This window comes from Mus musculus, chromosome 18 (assembly GCF_000001635.26).
Source record: "Mus musculus strain C57BL/6J chromosome 18, GRCm38.p6 C57BL/6J".
NCBI classification, from domain to species: domain Eukaryota; kingdom Metazoa; phylum Chordata; class Mammalia; order Rodentia; family Muridae; genus Mus; species Mus musculus.
In genome coordinates, this window is record NC_000084.6 from 75,492,802 (window position 1) to 75,506,154 (window position 13,353).

The window sequence follows — 13,353 nt, forward strand, 5'->3', positions numbered from 1 at the left end:
AGTACAGAGGAGAAAATATAGTGGGAGCTGAATACTTAATCTTATTGGCACGGCAGGACAGAAGCCAGGGTTGTGAATGGCTGTGTGAAAAGGCCTGAGTTATATAAAGCCACAGGGGGCAAAGATAGCAGAGGTGCCTGTCCTGTGCTCCGGGCTCCGGGTCACTTTTCTGGAAGATGAAATTTAAGCCTCACAGAGGGATGGACAGAAAAAACGACACCGTTTTCCTATGAAACGTCAAGAGGTTTGGGGTAACAGGGACTGTGGCCTTGCCCCTGTTTCTCCCTCCGTTGGAGAAGCCTCAGTTCGGAAGTGGTGTGAATTGGCCCCCATGTGCCCTCTGCTGGGCCAGCGTGGAAGAGGGTTCTAGGACGAGCTGCTAGAGCCCCCTGCCTCTCATCTCTGCCATGCAGGGTGCAAGCGACAGGCCTGTCACCCACTCATTCCTAACTTCAGGGTCCAGAGGCAGCTCCTGTGTGACATGAGTGCTCTTCTCACTGGTCACTGTCCCTGGGGACCACAGCTAGTCATTTGGCTTTAAAGGCCACCTGATGTCTCCTGGGTCTATCCCTGCCAGATTACACCTCCGAACACCAGCATGTCTTAGATATTTGCACCTGACCCTTGAGCCCCTCCTTTGAGCTCCCCTGCCACCCTTTCCTTGGAGCCCTCTCCTGAAGCCTGCAAGCTGGTTCCCCCCCACACCCAACTCAGACCACTTCAACCCAAGCAGCTAGGGTTGACCCTGAGTCAGACACAGTCTCGATCACAATCTCTACACATTCCATTCCTCTAGTACTGACACAGAGCCTCGTGGCAGCCTGCAGATCCCTCACCCTGATGACCTAAGTCCTTCCAGTGCTGGCTGCTGGCCTTGCTCCACGGGGCAGGCATATCCTGCCTCTGGGATTTTGCACTCTGGGTTGGGTCTCTCAAGAGTTACGAATTCCCTGCACACTTAACTGCAGAATAAGAAAGAAGTAACCTGCTTGGTTACTGATCCCTGGCCTCTGTGTTCCTTGCTTCGTTCACGACATGTTGTTTGGTCTATTCTGCCTACTACGGGCTCCCCTCCTGTAGTCCAGGCTTGGCACACAGTAGGCTGTTTGTAGGTGTTCATAGACCGCCCCAAGAGTCAAGTTGCGTGAAATGTAGTTAGAGAGATAGGAACGGACCCTTGAAAGGAGGCCAGAAACAACAGGCAGCAAAGAGCTACATGCCCAGTGAGGGAGCAGACAGACATCAGGAGCCTGGGTGAACAGGAAGGGCTATTTGTACGGAATCTTAGGAATCAGAAAATAGAGGGGTGCAGGCAGGCTAAGCTGGGCTGGCTCTGGGAGGGAGAACACATATTAAAACTCGGGGCCTCGGGCTCTCTGGGCAAGCCACAGGTACATTCCTGTAAACTATTCACTGTCACTAAGAGGAGGAACCCCAGGGCGAGCAGAACTAAGTGGGCAGAGGAGTAGCGTTCAACCAGTTGGGGTAGGGGTCGGGGCAGAGAAATGATGAAAGACAGCCAGCTTCCTGAAAACAGCCCCTCCTCTTTTTTTTCTGGGTCTCTGCTAGTTCAGCCTTGGAGCCTGCCGGTCTGTCCAGAGCTTGATAGAAACGGGGATGGAAGGAAGGAGAAAATGGGGGTAAATCCACAAACATGTCTGTGGCAGGACATCCGGACGGATCTCTTCCCCTCCTCAATCTTGTTCCTCAACTGTCTAGCAAATGACTCTCACAACATGGCCAGCCAGCCATGCAGGAGGAGCCTTGTGAGCTACCTGGGCCCGTGGAGCCTTTTCAGCCAGTGTCCCTCCCTCTAGACTGAAGCCATAGTTTGGGGTGGGCGGAGCCATAGTTTGGGGTGGGCGGAGCCATAGTGTAGGGGTGGGCGGTGCAGTCTATTTCTCTTTTTCCCCCAGGTGTACTCATGACCTTGATGATAGAGATGTGATATTCCTAGAAGCACTGGGTGTTTCTAGGCGCTGAGATGTTTCTGGTAGAGACTGTAGGTGGCCAGGTTTGGGGACTGAGAGAAGGAAGCTGAGTCAGTGCGGCTCCCCTGGCTCTGCAGAACCAGAAGGCGCTTTCAGGAACCGGACTGGGTCGGGTGGGGGTGAGTCTGCTCACAGAACTATAGGCAGGACGTGTTCCCCTCCACAGCACTGCCTGTGACACATCCCTCTGATTTCTAAGGTGGCCCCGGCAGGCGCCCTAGGCTCCAGCCGGGCGGGGTCTGAAGTAGGAACTTGAGAGGCCGAGTTGGCTGCATTCCTCTGAAATCCCCGGTCTCCCGGAATGAAAGCTGCCGGTCACGTCCTCTGCCCCTCCCCTCGCCTTCCCTCCCCTCACATCCCCTCCCCTCCGCACGTCTGTTTCTCTGTGAGGGACCTGGCCCTCAGCCCTGGGCAGGCACTCTCTCAGCCTCCCCAGACCCAGGACTTTCTTAGACTTTCTGGAAATATCCCCAGGCCTGGTGAGCTACGTGTATCCAGGGGGCGGGGAGGGAACTGCTAAGCTGGGCCTGAGCCAGAGGGTTCTGCTTGGCGTCCTGGAGGACCTGGCAGGCTGCCCTTCGGTGACTAACGCTGGTGGTGTCCCCTTAGTCAAACGACCCCTGGAATGTGTCTTTCCAGCAAGTCTCCTCAGGGCCCAGGCAACCCCTTGCAGAATCCTTGTTATCTTTGTTCACTCCAGGTCTGCAGGAGACCATCTCTGTGTTTAACCTTAAGCCTAGTGACACTGCACCAGCAACTTTGAGCCTGGGTCTCAGGCAAGGAGGTTGGATCTAGGATTCCTTAGCATCTCAGCAACAGCCTTTCAGTACGTGTTCACGTTTCCAGACGTCTTTCTCCATGGTACAGGGGTTGAAGGGCAGGAGCTCTGACCTTCTCTTCCCATTCTCAGCCCAGCTTTGAGTGCCAGGACATCTGGGCAGATTTGCATGCAAATTGTACTCAGCTCCACCCCCACCCCTTTTGTGCACATCCCCTGCCAACCCAAGTTCAAAGCTCCCTGGCCTCTGAACCCCTCTGAGCATTATTGAGTGTTCTAACCGTGTGGTCTCTCTCAAATATCATAGCGTTTATATGAGACTCATTCTTACATGAGGAGCTCTGGTCAGTCCAAGCAATACCACCGAGCTTGGGGTTCTATTCAAAGAGTGTACCCCACCAGTGCATTAACTGGCTAAGTCCTTAGTACAGCCCTTCGGCAGTGGTACTATAATTATGCCATTGTACATTAGAGGCACCTGGGATACTGAGAGGTGATGATCATGATGAACAGAACTGCCACTCAGGGTCAGGGGTCAGGCTCTGACGTCTTCATTCTTGACCTACACTCCTGGGGAACTGAGAGAGGTGTTTACTAAAACATCTACTCTTCCCTACGGAGCCGTAAGCTTCCTGACACCCCAAACTGTTCTTAGTTATACTTAATAAACTTCCTTTTCCCCCCAAGACTTTTGGATATTGTTTCAGATCCTCTGAGTTTCCATATACAGTTTAGAGTGTGTGTATGTATGTCTTCAGTAGGGACAAAACACAAGACCCATGGCTCTGACTGAGACACAGTGACCATACTCAGAGAAGTAAAGAAACCCTTGGACTTTTTTGCACAGTAAGGATGAACTTGATACCCCACTTGGAGGTGCAGGCCACTGGAGAAAAGATGGCACAGTTGTGACATGGAGTTGGTTGATAGTGGCCAAGACTGTCCCAGGCTTACCTCCCATCAAGAAATTTGGCCAATTTTTGCCAGAAACTCTGTTGGTCCTTAGGTTGGGACTGTTGGATCTAGAGATGCTTAATTATAGTACCACTGCGGAAGGGCTGTACTAAGGATGCTCATTTGTAATCTTACCACTTGGGACTCTAAGGCAGGATAACTGAGCAGGAAGCCAGCTTGGGCTACGTACAGATAAAAGGAACTAACATCTAAATATCATAAGTTTCCGGTTTAAGGATGTGGTACGTCCCTCATTTATACTTGATTGTGTATGTGATGACAAACTAAAATGCAAATTCTTATCACAGTTACCTCAACCGGCTTCCAGTTGAATCTCTGAGGGCTTACAGAGGGGCCGGTGTTGTGCTAGACCCTTTACATACATTATATAATTTAATTCCTATAGTTAGTCCATAGAGTGTTCTCATTAAAGCCCCACCCCCTTATTATTAAGGAAACTGAGGCTTGGAAAGAATACGAAACTTAGCCAAGGCCACATGGTAGTGTACCACATCTGTAGTATACTACGGATCAGGAATTTGCACCTAGGTCTACCATTGTTCACCATATTTGTAGGAAACTATAAGTCAGCCGTCATATCCCCAAAGCCAAAGATAATGACTAAAGGCTTCTCTGGTCCAGCCCTTCCTGCTATGGAAGGATACTGTGGTCTAGAAGGACTGTGTTCAAAGAAGCTGCACACATCCGACAGGTGTCAGGTAGTGCCAGGGTAAACATGACACTGCTGCATCTGCCCAGGGACCCCGGGCCTTAAGCATTTCTTGTTGGAAGGTAAGCCTGGAACAGTCTTGGCCACTATCAACCAACTCCATGTCACAACTGTGCCACAACAGAGTCCTCCAGTGGCCACACCTCCAAGGTGGGGGTGGTGCCAAGTTCACTCCCACTGTACACAAAAGTCCAAGGGTTTCTTTTTGCTTCCATTTCTGAGTATGGCCACTGTGTCTCAGTCATAGCCATGGGTCTTGTGTTTTGCCCCTACTGAAGACATACACACACACACACACACACACACACACACTCCTCCATCCTTCCCATATACATGAGTCTTATCTACAAAGAAGGCTACCCTTCACTTTCTGGCTGTTTAGTGAGTTTCTCAAACCTTCTTTGCTTCGGAGATCTCCTTGGCAATGCAGCTACTACAGGGCAGCTGTGTAGCCAGAGGGAGGGGGTGTCAAATGCTCCTGGTAGGGTCCCTGGGCTGTATGGGGAGACAGAGGAGCACTGTCTCATGACTCACTGATGGTGCCTAACATCTCTACTCTCAGGAGCGAGGCCCAGAGGAGAACCCGAACTCCTTGAACCCTGGCCTGAAACACTGGCTGTTCCCCTTGTTCAGGCCCCAGCAACTCTGCTTGAGAGGCAAGGTCCATAGAATGGGGCTCTGCCCAAAAAGATAGCTGTCCCAGTCCCCAAACAGCATCTTAACTCAAATTATGTTGTATTCTTTTTCTATTTCCCATCTCTGCCCTGGGAAAAGGACACAACTAAAAGCTGCCCCCTCTCCTCCAGTGGCTGGAGGGTGAGCCTCCTCGAATGTTTCCTGTGGGAGTTTTCACTCAGAAACCTGAAGCAGGAGCACTGAGCTCCGTTCTTTCTTAACTGACACAGAGAGTCTGTATACTCAGGACTGCCAAGCTGGCATCCCTTGGCACCGCGAACCCATGACCGTCAGCTTTTCCGAGTCTTCCATGTTACCAGGGAACATGTGATCAGACCACAGTCACACACACCTCCCTTCCAGGATGAAGGAGGGAGACCTGGAGGTCAGGGCCAGGGCTAGGGCTTGCCATTCCTGGTTTGGGGGTAGCAGTATTTAAGGGCCAAGGAGCAGCTGAGGCAGGACGGCTGTACAGCCTGCAAGTGAATGCGTCCGCTGAAGCAGAAAAGCAAGAGGAAAAGCCTTCTAAGAGATGTGGGACCCCTCCCTTCCCCCCTCCGTTTTCTTCCTCCCTTCCTCTTCCTCCTCTTTTCTCCTACCCTCCCCTAGTTTTCCGTTTTCAAACAGAACAGAGAACTGACAAGGGCCACAGTGGTTCATGGATGGGCCTTTCTGCCATGTTTTACAAATACTGAGGACGGAGCAGACCTTGGTCATCTGTCTCTTGTCTCTGTCCCTCACAGCTGCTCTAAGAGGGCCAGTGAAAGGTACGGCTGTTGTCAGGACACGGCCCCGCCCCTGCCTCAATGGTGTGGAGGCCCCAAACAAAGAGTCAGCCCCAGGACCCTCATCCAGTCTGCTAGGTGAACCATATGGCTGTAGTCCCCTGTGGGGCCCAGGCTGAGTGGCTGAGTAAAAGAAGAGGACTTTACTGCTGCACTGGGCCGGAGACACTCAGAGGTCATTTACTCTAATCCCTAACCCCTGCCCCAGGCAGAAGGATTTTTCTAGAGTTAGTCTGATGGGAGCAGGGGTGGCAGTAGTCACAGCAGGGAAGGAAGGCTCACAGCTATGCTAAGGTGTGGCCAAGGAGGAAAGACAGCTGGCCTGATCTTTCTTTTACCTTCAGAGTTCTAGGCATGGGTTCTGTAGACCAGGAATTCTGGCAAAAGGAAAACCAGCCAATGACTAATTAGATTGTTCACCTGTCCCTGCCTGGGGCGTGCCTTATCTGGTGTCTGCTCAGCAACTGAGGGACAGCACAGTGACAACAGGCAATTCCCCCCCCCCCCCCATTCCCAACCCTGGGTATTTATTGAGTGTTTACAATGTGTCAGGCACCGCTATAATTCCTGACAGCTCTATCACCATGTGAGAAAGCAGGTGAAGGGCCCTGGTACAGACAGAGGACACTATAGCAGCAGAGTTATGGCCTGCACCTATGCAGGAATGTGGCTACGGTCCAGACCCTTCGCATTGTTCCCTGCTGGGCTCAGACAGTCCAAAGGTCATCTGAAGTGGAAGCCAACAGCCCTCTATTCCCCATGGTGGGAATCTGTTTTGCTCTGGGAGGTAGGCTACAGGCTACAGGGGAGGCCCTTCTGCCAGGACTGACCTTTGCCCTTGTTGGTTCTCTGTCCTAACTGACTCCTTACTGGTTCAATTGCTCTGGTGGTGATGCGATGCCCAGGTGTACCCAGACCTGATGCCTTCGGGGGCAAGCGTAAGGGACTCTGGAGGACCTCATAAAAGCCATCCCAACTGTCCAGGCTCAGCATCCTTATCCTCAAATCCCAGACTGGTCATCATTGGGAATAACCTGTAGAAAAGTCTCAGGTGGAATGTGTCCTCCTTGAGCCCAGGAGACGTGCACAGGGTGTGTGTGACCACTCTGCCCAAGGGTCCTGCCACTCAGAGTGCTGTCTGTGCATGCTCAAGGAAGAGGTCCCACCCAAGCTGGAAACCTCCAATACCCCCCACCCACCCACCCACTGCCTTCTGTGGCTTCTCACCTAAAACCAGTTCCTCAGAGTCTGCCACTCCTGGGTGGATCCCTGACCTTGGTTCCCAGACTAGGTGACTTTGGCTTGGTGTCCTGTTCTTTCTGGGTCACGGTCCTTCACCTTGCTTTCTCAGTTGGTGATGGAGCCGTTGAGGCTGGTTCTACTGTCACTTTTCGTTTTGTTTTTTTCGAGATAGGGTTTCTCTGAATATCCCTGGCTGTCCTGGAACTCACACTGTAGACCAGGCTGGCCTCGAACTCAGAAATCTGCCTGCCTCTGCCTCCCAAGTGCTGGGATTAAAGGCGTGTGCCCGGCGCTTTTCAACTGGAGGTTGCTTGTGCCTATCCTGGTTCTTGCAGGTTCCCTCTGGTACGTCTCCTGCGCAGAGGAGGCAGCAGCCCTCATCTAGCCCTCCATCCTGCCGCAGAGGGAGGCCTGTCAATGTCAGTCAGGAAACACCACCTTCCTCCTTACAAACTCTTTGCCAGTGGCCCAGGGACCCAAAGGTCTGGTTTCTGTTCCTTGGTAGGACGAACCGTTCTCACAACCTGGCTCTGGCCCCTCAGCCCAGCCACCTCTGCCCAAGTGCACTGTGCTCAGTTGATGGGCCGGCACATAGGTTCTTTGCGCCCTCCATTGGTGCTGACTACCAGTCACCCTTTCTTGGAGAACCGGCCTTCTCCATGAGATCCTCAGAGTAGTTCACACGTGCCTCTGTAACACCGCTCAGTGGCTTTGTCTTTCTGTATCCCCACGCCGTAGGATTATAAGGCTTCAGGGGCAGGAGAGGATCTTTCCATTTGTTACGAGGATGCTCTGTATGTATCTACCATACAGAGGTGCTGGCACACCTCGGCGTGGATAAGGCTGTCCATCAGTATGTGAGCCAGACAGGGTGAGACTGGAGGAGTCTTTATGTGGGGACATCTGGGCCACGTGGGTAATAGAACACGGGGACATGGATGTGAAGTTACGGGAGTGAGTGAGAAGTAATGTCACCTATGAATGAGGTCATCATGTCATGTGCCACCAGGAGCAGCCTGGAGAGCATCTCTGGGCTCCCAGATGCTCATGTTCAAGCCACATGGTGAGAGAACAGGGGGTGGGTGTGGGTGGAGATTCTAGCTCTGAAGAGGAAATTACCACTGGGCTGGGGATACACAGCCTTGGGCTTGTGGGCCCAGACACTAGCACCCCTGGCTGCATCCTGCCCTGGGGAGCTGAGTGTTGGCAAGGGAACCAGAATTCCAAGCTCCATGATTTCTTGGGCTGATAAACTGAGAGTTTCCAAACACTGCTTTGTTAAGAATGCCTTTTAAAATGTCCATCCATCACTCCCTAGAAGCAAGGCAGTTTAGTGCCAAGGCAGTAGGAGATCTGTAGTCTCAGAGCAAGGGTCAGCCCTTCCCAGAAACAGCGGTGGGTGAGCCTCTGTACACGTCTAAGAACAGTTTTGGTTCGTATGCTGATTTGTGGAAAGCCCTCTGCTAAGGTACTCTCAGCTGGTCCTGCTTGTGTGGCCTGAGTGGTACTCTGTATCTGACTAGGCCACTTGTAGAAGAAAAAAATATTAACTAAGGGCTTAGAACTCCAGACAGGTATCTGGCCATTGAATACATATACATACATACATATATGTGTGTGTATGTGTATGATATTACATTAACCTGGAGTGTGCTAAGAAGTCAGACCCAGACATGGGAAGTAGCAACCAGGCAAAGCCCCTAGTTCCACTTCTGCCCACTGGCCCTCTACATCTGGGGTTGCAGGCTTATATTCCTCTTCAGGAATATAAGTATCAGCCTTATTTATAAGACACAGGGGATCAAGGTGCCTATGTGGCTGGATCAGCTCAGCCTGGAGGATCAGAAGACAGGACCCAAGCCCCTAGGCCAGGCTGGGCTGCCCTTTTATGCTGTATCAGCTGCAGCTTCTCAGAGCCGGGACATCTGACCCATGGTCCTGTGGATGCCCTATGGTACAGGATCTGGGCCAGGGAAGGGCAAGCTATTGCAAGGCCCCTGGGGTAGGTGGCATTCGCCACCCCCACCCCCTCGCCCCACACTGCATGCTTTAAATAGCTCAGCTTCTCTCAGACTCCCAGACTCACAGTCTTGCCTCTCTTGCCAGCTCCTTCTGAGTTCCCAGATCATCTGGCTGGTTTCCAGGTCGGGGATATGGGGGATCAAGAAGGTGACCTGGCAGTTGAGGCTTAAGAGAGCGAAGTGAGGGGCTCTCCCACATTTCTGAGCAGTTGTAACTTATCTCCCTGGCAACGGCAGACCCCCTGGCTACCATGGATAAGGGTCTTCGTTCAGCTTTCTTGTGTCCCTGGAGAAGTCTATGCTCGACCCAGGCCAGCTGCTCCTTGTGAGGGCAAGCTAGGGATGAGCCCCCCACCCAGGGAAACATCCCTTCCTGCCTGTTTACTGAGGGAGTCACCTTCTTGGGAGCCCCAGGGTCCTTATCTGGCACTACCTCCTCTGCCTCCCACCGCGAGGTACTCTGACAAGTCTTCCTTAAGCAGACCAGGGGACATAGCTGTGCCCATCATTCTCAGTCTTTGTGTCACTCTACAGTTTATAAACTATTTTCACACCCTTATTTCATAAGAACTCTCCAGCTATCCAGTGGGCTACACAAGGAAAGATATAAATAATCCCCATTATATAGTCAAGGAGACTGAGACAGCCAGAAATATTAGGGGAAGTATTCAAGTTCATATGTCAAAACGAGTGGCTCAATCAAGCTGAAAGCTAGGCCTTTGTGCCATTTCCTTTGTATTAAGGATGCCGCCCGCCCCACCCCCCACCCCCCCACCAGCCTTCTACGCTTTGACCAAGGGAGGGAGGGGAGACCAGCATAAGACATGGGGAGGAGGCCAGGGACACGTGTCCTCTCTCCCAGGCCCTGAACCCTGCTGCTGGCTCCATGGGTCACTTTCACAACCCAGAACAAAAATCTCACTAGATACGGCCTCAGACCGCCTGGCTCCAGTCGCCCTCGCCGGCAGACGCAGACGCACACAGACACACAGAGAACACGCTGTTATCTCTCCGCTCCAGCCGGTTTCCTCCACTTCTCAAACAGCAGATTTCTTCCAGCCTGGCTGCCTCCCCTGGTCACCACCCACAGCCACTGGCCCCTGGGGACCAGCCAAAGCCCCCGCACCCTCTCTGCCTTAGACTGTGACGCCGATTCCCTGCTAATCAGACGGTCGCCTCTGCCCTCCCAGCCATTGCCCCCAGAGTTCCCTGGAAATGTCCCTTCTGCCTGGCCCAGCCCCCGCGGAGTTGCAGGCTTTGTCTGCACACACAGCTGACTTGTGTTTGCAGGGACAGACAGGGGCTGGCGCTGGGGTCTGAGCCAGCAGGCACTAGGATGGTCAAGCAGATAGGGAAAAACACAAAGTCCAGAGAACAAACTTTTGCAAGGGAGCCCTTCGGGGTCACCAGGGAGACTGACAGTGAGAAAGAGAAGAGGAACTTTGTAGCTTTGTGACAGGGTGGGTTTGCCTTTAGTGACTTCCCCTAGGGAGCATTTTTTCGGCTGCTTAGCTTTCTGAGATCTAAGTGGAGGAAAACCGTGCCAGACAGTGGAGGGGTGGGACGCCAGAGCGGACAGGATCATGGAAGGGACGGTTGAACGTCCCTCCTTCCTTGGGCCCTACCCGAGTACTCTTTCCCTAGCCATACACAGGAGCTCAATGGATGTTTGTTAGGCTGAGTGGCCCCTGGCCAGTTTGCCCCTCTGGGACTTTCCTGTCAAGTAGCTCCCACTGCCTCTTCTGTCTGGACAGGGGGAGGAAGCATGGTGAGCCGGCAGCAAGCCCCACACCCCTGTATCAGTGTACGCTCAAGTGCACGGCACGAAAACTTCCCCTTTATCAGGCAGAGGAGCCAAGGTGTCTGTGGTGGGCAGCCAAGTTTGCAGGGAGACGATATATGCTAACAAGTGAAGGCTAGGGAGGTGTGTGTGTGTGTGTGTGTGTATATGTGAGTAATGTGTAGCATTGAATATTCTTCACCCTCTAGTGAGACCCCTTCTGCTCTTTCCAGTTTCGAGTCCTGAGCCACTTAATTTTCTTCTGAAATGCAGCCACGGCCACTGCGATGGACAAGGTCATGACAAATCACATAGCAATGGGGGTTGTTTAAAAATAAAAGAAATGGCCACAGAGGCCGAGAAAACTTCGGACAAGGCAGCTCTTTGTCTGGGCAACTCGGGCTGCTTGTGCGACTACCCCCATGGTCCCCAATCATTAAGAGTACCCAGTTCTCACTGTCTGTCTGTCTCTAGTTCTTCTTACAGTTTAAGGCTTAGCCTTGGGGGGCTTGGGAAGAGAGTAGTTAAAGGTGTGTACAAACAGGTAACACAAGGAACAAGGTCACCTGGGAAATTATCTGCTTTCTCGGGCCTTCTGCAGACTTGATGTGGCTCTGACTACGCAGGCTGCTCAAAGACACAACAAGAGCATCCCAGCCACCTGCAGACCCTTCCCTGCCATCCAGAGCTTCAGCTTCCAGTGCTCCCTTCCTGTGCCTGGCTCTCTCGCCAGGAAAGGGTCAATTTCTTCTTCTTGCCTTCATGAGGCCCAGCCAGGCCAGTTTGCTGCCTGTTCACAGATAGAGAGGGACCCTGCCCGCTTTCCAGGGAGACAGGGAGTGAAGGCTCACACCCCCAGCCCCACACTGAGCTTCAGCCAAGAGTGGTCCTCATATTCTTAGGTCTCGGGATGACAGAGGGAGAACACACGATCACTGTTTAGTTTGTAGGCTCTGAACCACTCTGTCATCTCTGTCTCTACCTCTTGTCTCCTTTCTTGGCCACCTGCCTTCTGCCCGTACCTGGCCTCACCAGACCTCACTGAACCTCACTGACCTCTGGACGTGTTTCTGGCTGTGGGTACTCAGTTGGCAGTACATTCTAAGAAAGGCAGGATGTGAACGTGAACGGGCCCCAGTTGCTACTGTTTCTACTAGCTGTATGGCTTTGTTTCCTGGCCTTTCTGGGTTTTCCTTTCTGTCTCTGTAATGTAGGCACTTAGGACATAGGTCTCACATCCATGGTTCGAACCTCCTCTACCAACTATGGCCCAGAGAAGAAGGACGCTCTAGGCACAGTTTCACTTGGGCCACATAGCTAAGTATCAGTATGAGCTCCTGTCCCACACTGCTGGCTGATAGGTCCTGTAGATAGCAGACACTTGTAGCTGACTACAAAGTAACTCCATCCATCTTCCTGCTTGGCTCCCTTGAGTTCTTTAAAAGAAAAGCTACGAGTCACCATACTGTCTGCCTGCTGTGATGCTCACAATACTTTTTCTAGAACTTTGGGATTCCAAGTCTTCTAGTCCTCGACTTTAGGAAGATCCTAACAAAATGGGCAGGTGAATAACTTCAGGAAGTGTCCCACTAGAGGGTTTCATACTACACAGTGATCCAACACAGACCCTGGCATAAACGGATGGCATTGAAATGCAGGGGTCTCACAGCTGCCCCTGTGGGAACCTAAGGCCAGTCAGTTCTGTAGTGTGTGCAGGAGGGCAGTGCTGGCTAGGGCCACCCAAGGCCTGGAGAGAGTGGCGCCTGGGGCAAGGAAGAAGCCCTCCTCCCCTTTCCTTAACTGCCCCTTCTCAAGGTGGGAAGGCCTGGGGGGCTGCAGTCTGCCTTATCCCAAGGCTCATGCCTGTTCTTCACCTCTGAGATTCCTGTCCACTCCTGTCACCGTGTGGGAGGACTGCTGACAGCCAGGCCTGTCCTCACACCTCCTCCCGCTGTCTGGGAAGAACAAGGAGTGCTAGACAGTCCGACCTGCCTGAGCTGGAAATATGCAGCCTCCAGGGATGGAGCTCATTAGCGCTCTGGTCCCCGAGGGCAACTGGGCTCCCTAGACACAGTGATATCTCTGGACAGATTCTGTCCCTGGGGAACCAGACCCTTGTCTCACCCTCTGCCTAGGCTGCCTGGGACCTCTCAGACCTGCCGGTGGCTTCCGGAAACCCTACAAATACATGAGATGTTAGCTTGCCCTAGAGGTCCCCATGGTCCTCGCTGGAGGATCTCATCCACCCCCAGTGTAAAATTTTGTGATGGAGCCTGGGTGCCAGAGTCATCTTCACATGGTTTAAACCCAGGGTGCCAAATGCGGGGGGGGGGGGGGTTGGGGGTTTGGGGAGATTACTGTAGGCAGGTGAGGCCCGTCTTGCGTGCTGGCGCCCCC

General features: G+C 52.7%; 1 protein-coding gene across 6 annotated transcripts in view, besides 2 other annotated features; it reads right to left on the reverse strand.

The window, feature by feature from the left end:
* Ctif (CBP80/20-dependent translation initiation factor) overlaps nucleotides 1–13,353 on the reverse strand; it is a 266,492-nt gene that overhangs the window by 61,597 nt on the left and 191,542 nt on the right. The window lies entirely within an intron of this gene.
* Nucleotides 8,796–13,029: an enhancer, noted in NCBI's record as "VISTA enhancer mm18". NCBI's record gives its function as "enhancer in: midbrain (mesencephalon)[3/4] | heart[4/4]" and the evidence as "EXISTENCE:transgenic organism evidence [ECO:0001131][PMID:17130149]".
* Nucleotides 9,562–10,866: an enhancer, noted in NCBI's record as "VISTA enhancer mm257". NCBI's record gives its function as "enhancer in: midbrain (mesencephalon)[6/8] | heart[8/8]" and the evidence as "EXISTENCE:transgenic organism evidence [ECO:0001131][PMID:17130149]".